The sequence below is a fragment of the Dinoponera quadriceps genome, unplaced genomic scaffold (assembly GCF_001313825.1).
Source record: "Dinoponera quadriceps isolate SergipeBrazil2010 unplaced genomic scaffold, ASM131382v1 scaffold2110, whole genome shotgun sequence".
In the NCBI taxonomy this organism is placed as follows: domain Eukaryota; kingdom Metazoa; phylum Arthropoda; class Insecta; order Hymenoptera; family Formicidae; genus Dinoponera; species Dinoponera quadriceps.
The window spans coordinates 542,090-549,775 of NW_014556168.1; positions in this window are offsets into that span (position 1 = coordinate 542,090).

Below are 7,686 nucleotides of genomic sequence, written 5' to 3' on the forward strand. Positions count from 1 at the left end.
TATATCCTTTAAAGCTAATTATTGTTGTTATTTAAAAAGAGATATTGTATTCTTCAAAATTATTATACATTTGAAATATCAGAGATTGTCTATTAATCGAGTCTGTTTCAATTTACGATTAATTAATATTGTAAACTAAAAGGTTTTTCTATATTCCCGCGAATAAAATTTTTATTATTGTATAATTCTTAAAGTGTTTGTGCTGTGAATAACTAATTTGTGAAATTAATTACATCATATTTTCTAGTTTTCTTTTTTTTATATTCTAAATTAAAATACACGTTTGAGAGCGTCGCGAAAAATTTGTGTATAAGTTCATATAAACAGAAAAAGAGAATAACTTGATTATTTGAAATAACCACCAGACATTTCTACGGTTTTATGTATGAAATTAATGAAAGGACAAACATTTTCAAGTTAATAATTTTAATTTGATTTGCGGATAGTTATCAGGCAAGCAGCAAATAGAATATCGACGTGGCGATAGAGAAATTGTTCATATTTGTGAGTGAGTTTAATTATATGACATAATTTTTATTAGAATCCCTGGCTGTCAAACATTATTTTTTTACGTAATTGTGTTTAAGACCGCAGTTGGTTAAGGAATCGATATCGAGCTCTACGTAAGATTTTTTACTGACTCTCGGCATTCTTACGACACTTTCTTACGGTTCGTTGGTAATCTCTTTTCACAGAACAGAGCGCTATGTTACCCTCTCACTGTCGATAAGTTAGTAATTCATATAAAATGTGTTTCTTTTTTTTCCCCGTAATATAAATACACTTGATATGTTTTATTAATACATTATTCCGTTAATATATTCGTCGGCATGAACGCGATATTTTAATATGGCTTAATTATTCTAATATTTAATTTCTCTGTCTTTTTAATTATATAGCTTTTATTAGTTTATCTATTAAGCCAGTCGAATTATTGTTTAAATAAGCTTTAAAATTTAAATCTTTAGTCTTAATTATTTTACAGTTATGTTATGAATTAATTAATAAATTGATATATAATTTACGTGTCATATAAAAAGTCTTAAAAATGTTACCCTATGTTCGTCTATCAAACGCATAAATTGATCGAGAATATCGTATTTCAGTATAAGGCAGCAAATTGAGCAAAATTTAATATATACTTTTGTAAGTGTTAAGAATTCTGCGATAACTTTCATCACATAAGAAACTCGTTTCTCATATGTTTCCCGCCATGGCGCACCGCGTGCTTACGGAATAACATATATAAGCCAGCGATACTCGAAGAGGGGGCAAGATAAATTATTAAGGGAGGGTAGAAGGACACATATATCGGCTCAACGCACTGAGAATAGGTCAAATGTCAAAGTAACTGAGCGGCACGATCTGCGGACTCCATAAAATTTCACTTTCCTCTATCTTTTTATAGTAATGTCGGATATTACCACAATGAAAAATTGATCCATTTCAGAGCTCATCCTGACGAGGAAGATTAGAATATATGATAAGAAAGATTAGATTAAAACTCTGCAAAGGATGAAATTCGTATCTAACAAAGGAAGGAAAAAAAATGCATTCTTTTAAGATTAAAAATCACCGGAAAATTATATGTTTAATCATTTTTTGGAAGTTTATTTGTATTATTATTCAAAAAGAAAGTAGTGTTCCAATACAAGCAATTTCTCGTTTTCGTTCGGCCTGATGAAATTAAAAAAAGATATTTCCTATTTTATTTCGTACGTCATAATGTCCCACGAGAGGCGTCACTTGTTTCGCGCATAAATTCGGTATTGCCGTAGAGAATTTCGTATTCTAGATTATAATATATAATGCGATGAGATATATACGAAAGAAGCACGCATAATCCATCCTTCTTAAAATATTTCCAGTGATCTATTAATAACGACTGTAAATTGGGCACAGAGAAAAACGTTTTTTTTTGGATTTCATATACGTGTTTGTTTGACTTGGGTTTGTTTAATACAAACGACATAATTTAATATCATTTTGTTTGTAAAAAAATGTTGTTTTCTTACTACAGTAAACCATGTTATTTGACGGAAAAATAGCATTATTATTAAATCTTTCTCTCTACATAAGTGAGTAGTTTATTATTTATGCATTTTGTTTGCGCGAACAAGTTTGGCGATAGTCCCTATCTGCTGCGTTTATCCTCAATTATCTGCTTTACGGTTAATTTCGCGTCGCTATTGTCTTTAGCTATGGTAGGTATGGTAGCTATGGCTTTCGGCACACCGGTAACGAGAGTTCACTTCACTTTGAGACCGTCCGCTAAATAAGGGCTTGTGGCTGAAATAGGGGTTTGACTTTATCCATTAAAGCACTCGGATAGGAAGCTCATGTACTGATTTAACGTTGTTACCGAAATGGAGAGAGAAAGAGAAAGAGAGAGAGAGAGAAGAGTAGTCCAGTATTAGTCTTCTTCCTTATCTTCCGGATTACTTCTCGAAAAAGATCGCACTCTCTCGTAGCAGTATCCACCCGGAACGTGTAATGTCGAATCATTGTCTCGATTTTATTGTCAATATAATTTGTTTATTTTCAATTTTTTGACAGTTGAAAAATATTTAATGATCCGCATTACTTCATGCAAGCTGGTTGCATTAATCAGAAAGGAAACAGAATTTCTGATTCTTATGACTCAAATGTGGTTCTTACAACCAGAAAGCCTGTTTCCTCCAACCGAAATGCATCCGACTGTTTCCTTTCTGATTAATACAACCGAATTTTCTTTTCCGTGAAGGGAACAGAATTTCTAGTTGTAAGAATCACATTTGGGTCATAAGACCCGCATTATTCCCTTTCTGGCTAATCGGATTTTTTTTTCTTTTTCCCGTGTACCTCTACCTCTCATTACACCTCGATTTTCAGTGTGCGCGGTTTTGGCCACGGAGTGGCAATAAACGCTTCGCGTAAAAGCAGGACGAAAAATCCATCACGAATATCTCGACTCACCAGCGGTGTGCAACGGGTGGTGATAGAACTTGACCTTAGCGGGCAACGCGACGGTGGCCGGTATCGATAGCTGCAGGCCCGAGCCGAGGAGGTGCACAAGGGTGCTGACGACGGTGACTACCCAGCCCCATCCTCCCTCGGGGTAATAATGCCGGCACAGTAGCCGCCTCGCCTGCACCTGGGTGCTACCGTCGGGCTGTGCCGCGGCGTTGTTCTTCCCGTCGGTGCTCTCTTCCACCTGGCGATTCTTCTTCTCCTTGAGGTACGAGTCGTCGACGGAGGCGCAGCTGCCTCTGCCTGCCGTATCCAACAGCGGCCAGGATCGCGCACGGGATATCGACATATCACAGGACTACCTTCGTCGCGCGGCTACGTACCCGTGTCGCTTAAATCGCTCGTATACGCGGTGACTCCTGTCGGCGCCGCGTGCGACCGCGCGCAAGGGGACATGATCGTCCCGATGGCAGCGTGTTTTCTTCCTCGCGGGTTTCCTCCTCACGACAGCTGCACGCTCGCCGTGCGTACACGGAACCCGTCGATTGCGCTCGATACCGCGGAAGGAGCACTTTTGCTTTTTTGCACTGCCCGCGGATCTTAGAGCGATTATTCCTGCTACATAACTATTAGGGAGCAATCAGATATACATTTTACGTGGAAATTAGCTATTAACGTGAGCGGTCTCGCCGCTGGGTTATTAACGCACGATACTCGTTCGTTTAAAAGAGCTGTAAATGTTACTAAGCGCACGGAAATCGATACCTCTCGAGTGTTGTTTAAATTCCGTTCTTTTCCCCGTTATTATCGTTGTTTAAGAAGTTTCATGTTTTATCGTTACACTGAAAAAAATGCCAGATTGAAGTAAATAATTACTCCATTTGGATCAAGTAATATTTATTTGACCCAGGTTAAAATTTGCTAAGGATATTATAGCACGGAAAATGTTTGGTTGTATTAACTAGGGAAGGGCACAATCAGATGCATTTTGATCGGAGGAAACAGAATTTCCGGTTATAAGAAACAGATGATATTTCCTTCAACCAGAACGCACCTGATTGTTCCCTTTCTGGTTAATGCCAATTTTTTTTTCATAAATCATGAAATCTAACACATTCTTCTGTGTATATTATAATCGCATCATTTTAATTCTTCAGTAACGAACAAGTTCTCAAGGTTGCAATGTAAATTCATCGCTCCGATGCGAAACATCAACGTCGAACATGATGTTTGATGTCAGCCTCGGATTTTACGGATAGAGCAACACGCGTGTGAAACTCGCAGGCAGCAATGACACGGCCGAATTCGGGGAATCAAAATTAATACGCGTGATTTTGCTTGCGATATATGCCCGAGTGCCATGTAAAATATGAGCGAGATACTTTCCCCATGGGTTGTTGCGATGAATTCATTTCGGCCGGCCCGGCGAATCAGCTGTTATATATTACCGCGCGAGGCCTTTGTGTATCGTGAGATCGATTCCATCGGCGGCTTCGTTTCCGTTAATGCGCATGGCCGAGCTCTCTAAACGCTCGATTTTAATAAATTTCGGGCGCGAGCTTTCTCATTGTACAGCGCTCGTGATTTATCACGTCTATAAATGCATCGTTCGACAGCCTCGGCGCGCGCACCGTTTCGCCCTACTCTAAAAGCTTTCGTCGTTTACCAAAACGGAGAACGAATTACTGAGCTGAACTTTCGGCAAAAACAACGTCATCGAATACACTCCGTTGCGCGCGAGCATTTTCTCTTTCGTCTTCCCTTCTTAATTTCAGACGCCGCGATAATTTAACGGACGGGATTATCGAATCGAACGAACGCGACATAATTATTTAATCGAATGCATCGGTGAAATTTAATCTCACGCGTTGCACAAGAAGATAACGACGTCGTCGCGCGGTAAAATACTGTGAAACAAGCAGATGGCGAATAGAAAGTAACCTGTGTGAGTCGGATTCCTGGCAAAAGTCGCGGGTTTCCTAGCGAAATTGCGAGATCTAAGTGACTCAATTTTCAAAATATTCTGTCATTGATAATGAGAAATTCATTCATTCATTCAAGTTTCAAAGAAACTTTTAAAAAATAGATGGAACACAAATTTTACTCATCAATTGCTGATATGATTTGTCTTTTATTTGCGCGAAAGAAATAGTTGCGAGAAATTTATCGAATGAAAGAAACTGATATCTTGTTAGCAACCACTCGATCATTGTTCACGTCACATCATAATTTGTCTTTTAGAGACAGTTTTAATTAATGCATTGTCACAAATTATATAAATATGTATCCCTGAAGAGAGCATACTAAAAAGGATTCCGCGTGAAACTTAGATCCTCCAGTCAATTTGCCATCACACACGGAAAAAAGAATTCCGTTAATATAACTGAATTTTCCATTGTTTGAGGACCGGACGAAAACTTGCTTCTGGAAAACAGAAAGATTCCTATAAAAGGTTTCTACTCAGTCAACTGTTCTCAGTTGCCTCAACAGAGTCTCAATGTAACCGAATGTTCACACGAATATTCTCAATCGGCGTTACCGACATATCATTTATTTCCACCGAGTTTTCATTTCCTGTCGCCGAGTTTTCATCTGCCCAGGAAATGAGTCCTCTTTCCGTGAACGATAATAAAAGTATTCCAATAATTAATCAATATGCAATAGATCGTAGGTGATAAACGCGCGACCACGTCGGTACCGTTAAAAAAACGATCTTACGCCGATCGACTGTCATTTCCGCGACTTAAAACTTCGTGCGATCGGCAGGGTATAACCGAGGATATAGCTTTTGCCGGAATAACAACTTAACCGATGACTAACAAATATCACGTGCGCCGGGTAACGCTTAATTGGTAGCATTCAATTCTGAGCGAGCAATGCCGTAAAGTGATTACCGAAGTCAATTAACGGGTATGTCTCGGGTGACCGATTTACGATCTCGCGCGGTCGCGTAAATTCACCGGGTCGCGCGCGAGAGTTTTGCGGTTAGTCGAATTCAACGGCGATTATTTATACAGAGAGAGAGAGAGAATGTGTAGAATACGAAGCGTCCGGAGCCGAACGCGCGGAATCGGATCGCGTAGTCTCCCGATCGGGATAAGGCAACGGACTGAAGTGACTGCTGGTGAATTCAGGCTGCCGGCAGCGGCGTGGTTTTGTGGAGCGTAGGGTTTCGCGCGGTATCGCCGACTGATGCCGCTCCGACGAGAGACAGCCTCTTTCCCTCTATTTCCTCTCCCCCCTTCCCCGTCGTCTCTCCACCGCGCGCCGCCATCGGCCAACACACATCGTCGTCGCAGACGTCGTTGCATTTCCTTGCAAATCTCACGACCATGGTCGCGCACCTGTGCTTCTAGATGCTTTTTAGGAGAAGCAGATACGTCGCCATTGATAACGTAGGCTAACGCGGGCCTGAATTCGGACCGAAATCGCCTGCAGCTGCTCAAATTTGGAATTTTATTTATTTATTCTTCATCCATGCATCCTTGCGGCTTTGGATAGCTTCCGATTCGTGCATACATTTGTCTATCTTTTTACATCATGTACTACTTTTTCTTTCTTTTTTGACCTATCTATTCTCATTACAGAGAGAGAAAAAAGTTTCTCTGGATATTTGTTCTGGATATTTTCATTACAGTAAATCATGTTGTTTGATAGAAAAACAATATTATTTCGAGGAAACATATATTTCGTTCAAATAGTTTATTGCTCGTGACAATCATTGTAATTGTTTGGATGAAATTAAAAAAAAAATTTATTTGATGTAAAGGTATTTATTGTTTCAGAAACCAAACGATCCTGTTTGTTGAATCAAACATTCGTCTGTTTGCTCTATTTTACAAGACAAATTTATTTCAATTAAAGAAATTTTACTCAATCCAGAGAAATCTTTTTCTCTGTGTACCTACTGTCCCTAAACTTACATGCAACTTCTTCTAATTTAACTTATGTACAAAATCAACTCAATCATATCACAGTTTCTCCAATTTGGAATTTGTCGTCGATATATTCATGCAGGTCTTTTCGTAATCACCTGTTTTTTTTTTTCCTAATTAGATGATGACTAGTGATTGGCATCCTTGAAATTTTATTTAAATCACTATATTTTTCGAAAATCTGCATGCAAATTTTAGCGTTCTCCTTATATCGGTCTTTCGATTATTCGACGTTATGCAAAGTACTCGCCGAGCTTTCCGTAAATTTTACGAAGCGCTAAGGGAATTGGCAGGTGCATATAAATTCTTCGCAGCTGATGCACAGCTCTCGGATGGCGAGATTGTGACGGGAAATCGTGATGGACGTACGACCCGAAAATATTTTTCTCAAATTCCTATCATTCCGCGAGAGACGCGAGATCGAGAGACACGTGCTCGTAATAGACGTTGACTCGCGACTTCCGTCGCCGAGAAACCGACGTTTCGATCTCGTACCCTCGATCTAGTCCGGCAAAAATCTTGTAAAAACAACGTGGTGCGAATATTATAAATAAATATTGCGCAATTTCGAAGTTTGCGAAAAACGTACGTTTAAGTAATGCGCGGAAATTTAAAATCTGCTTCGTAGCCCCATGATCGTGATTACTTCAATTTTCCGTGTACGATACCGCATGTTTTTTAACCTTTCATATATACGTAGAGAAAAATAATTTTGCTGTTATAGCGGAACCATTGTCGCATATTCATTATGATAGCAACGAAATTTTTTTCGGTATGACCAGATTAGCGAATTATTCGTAAT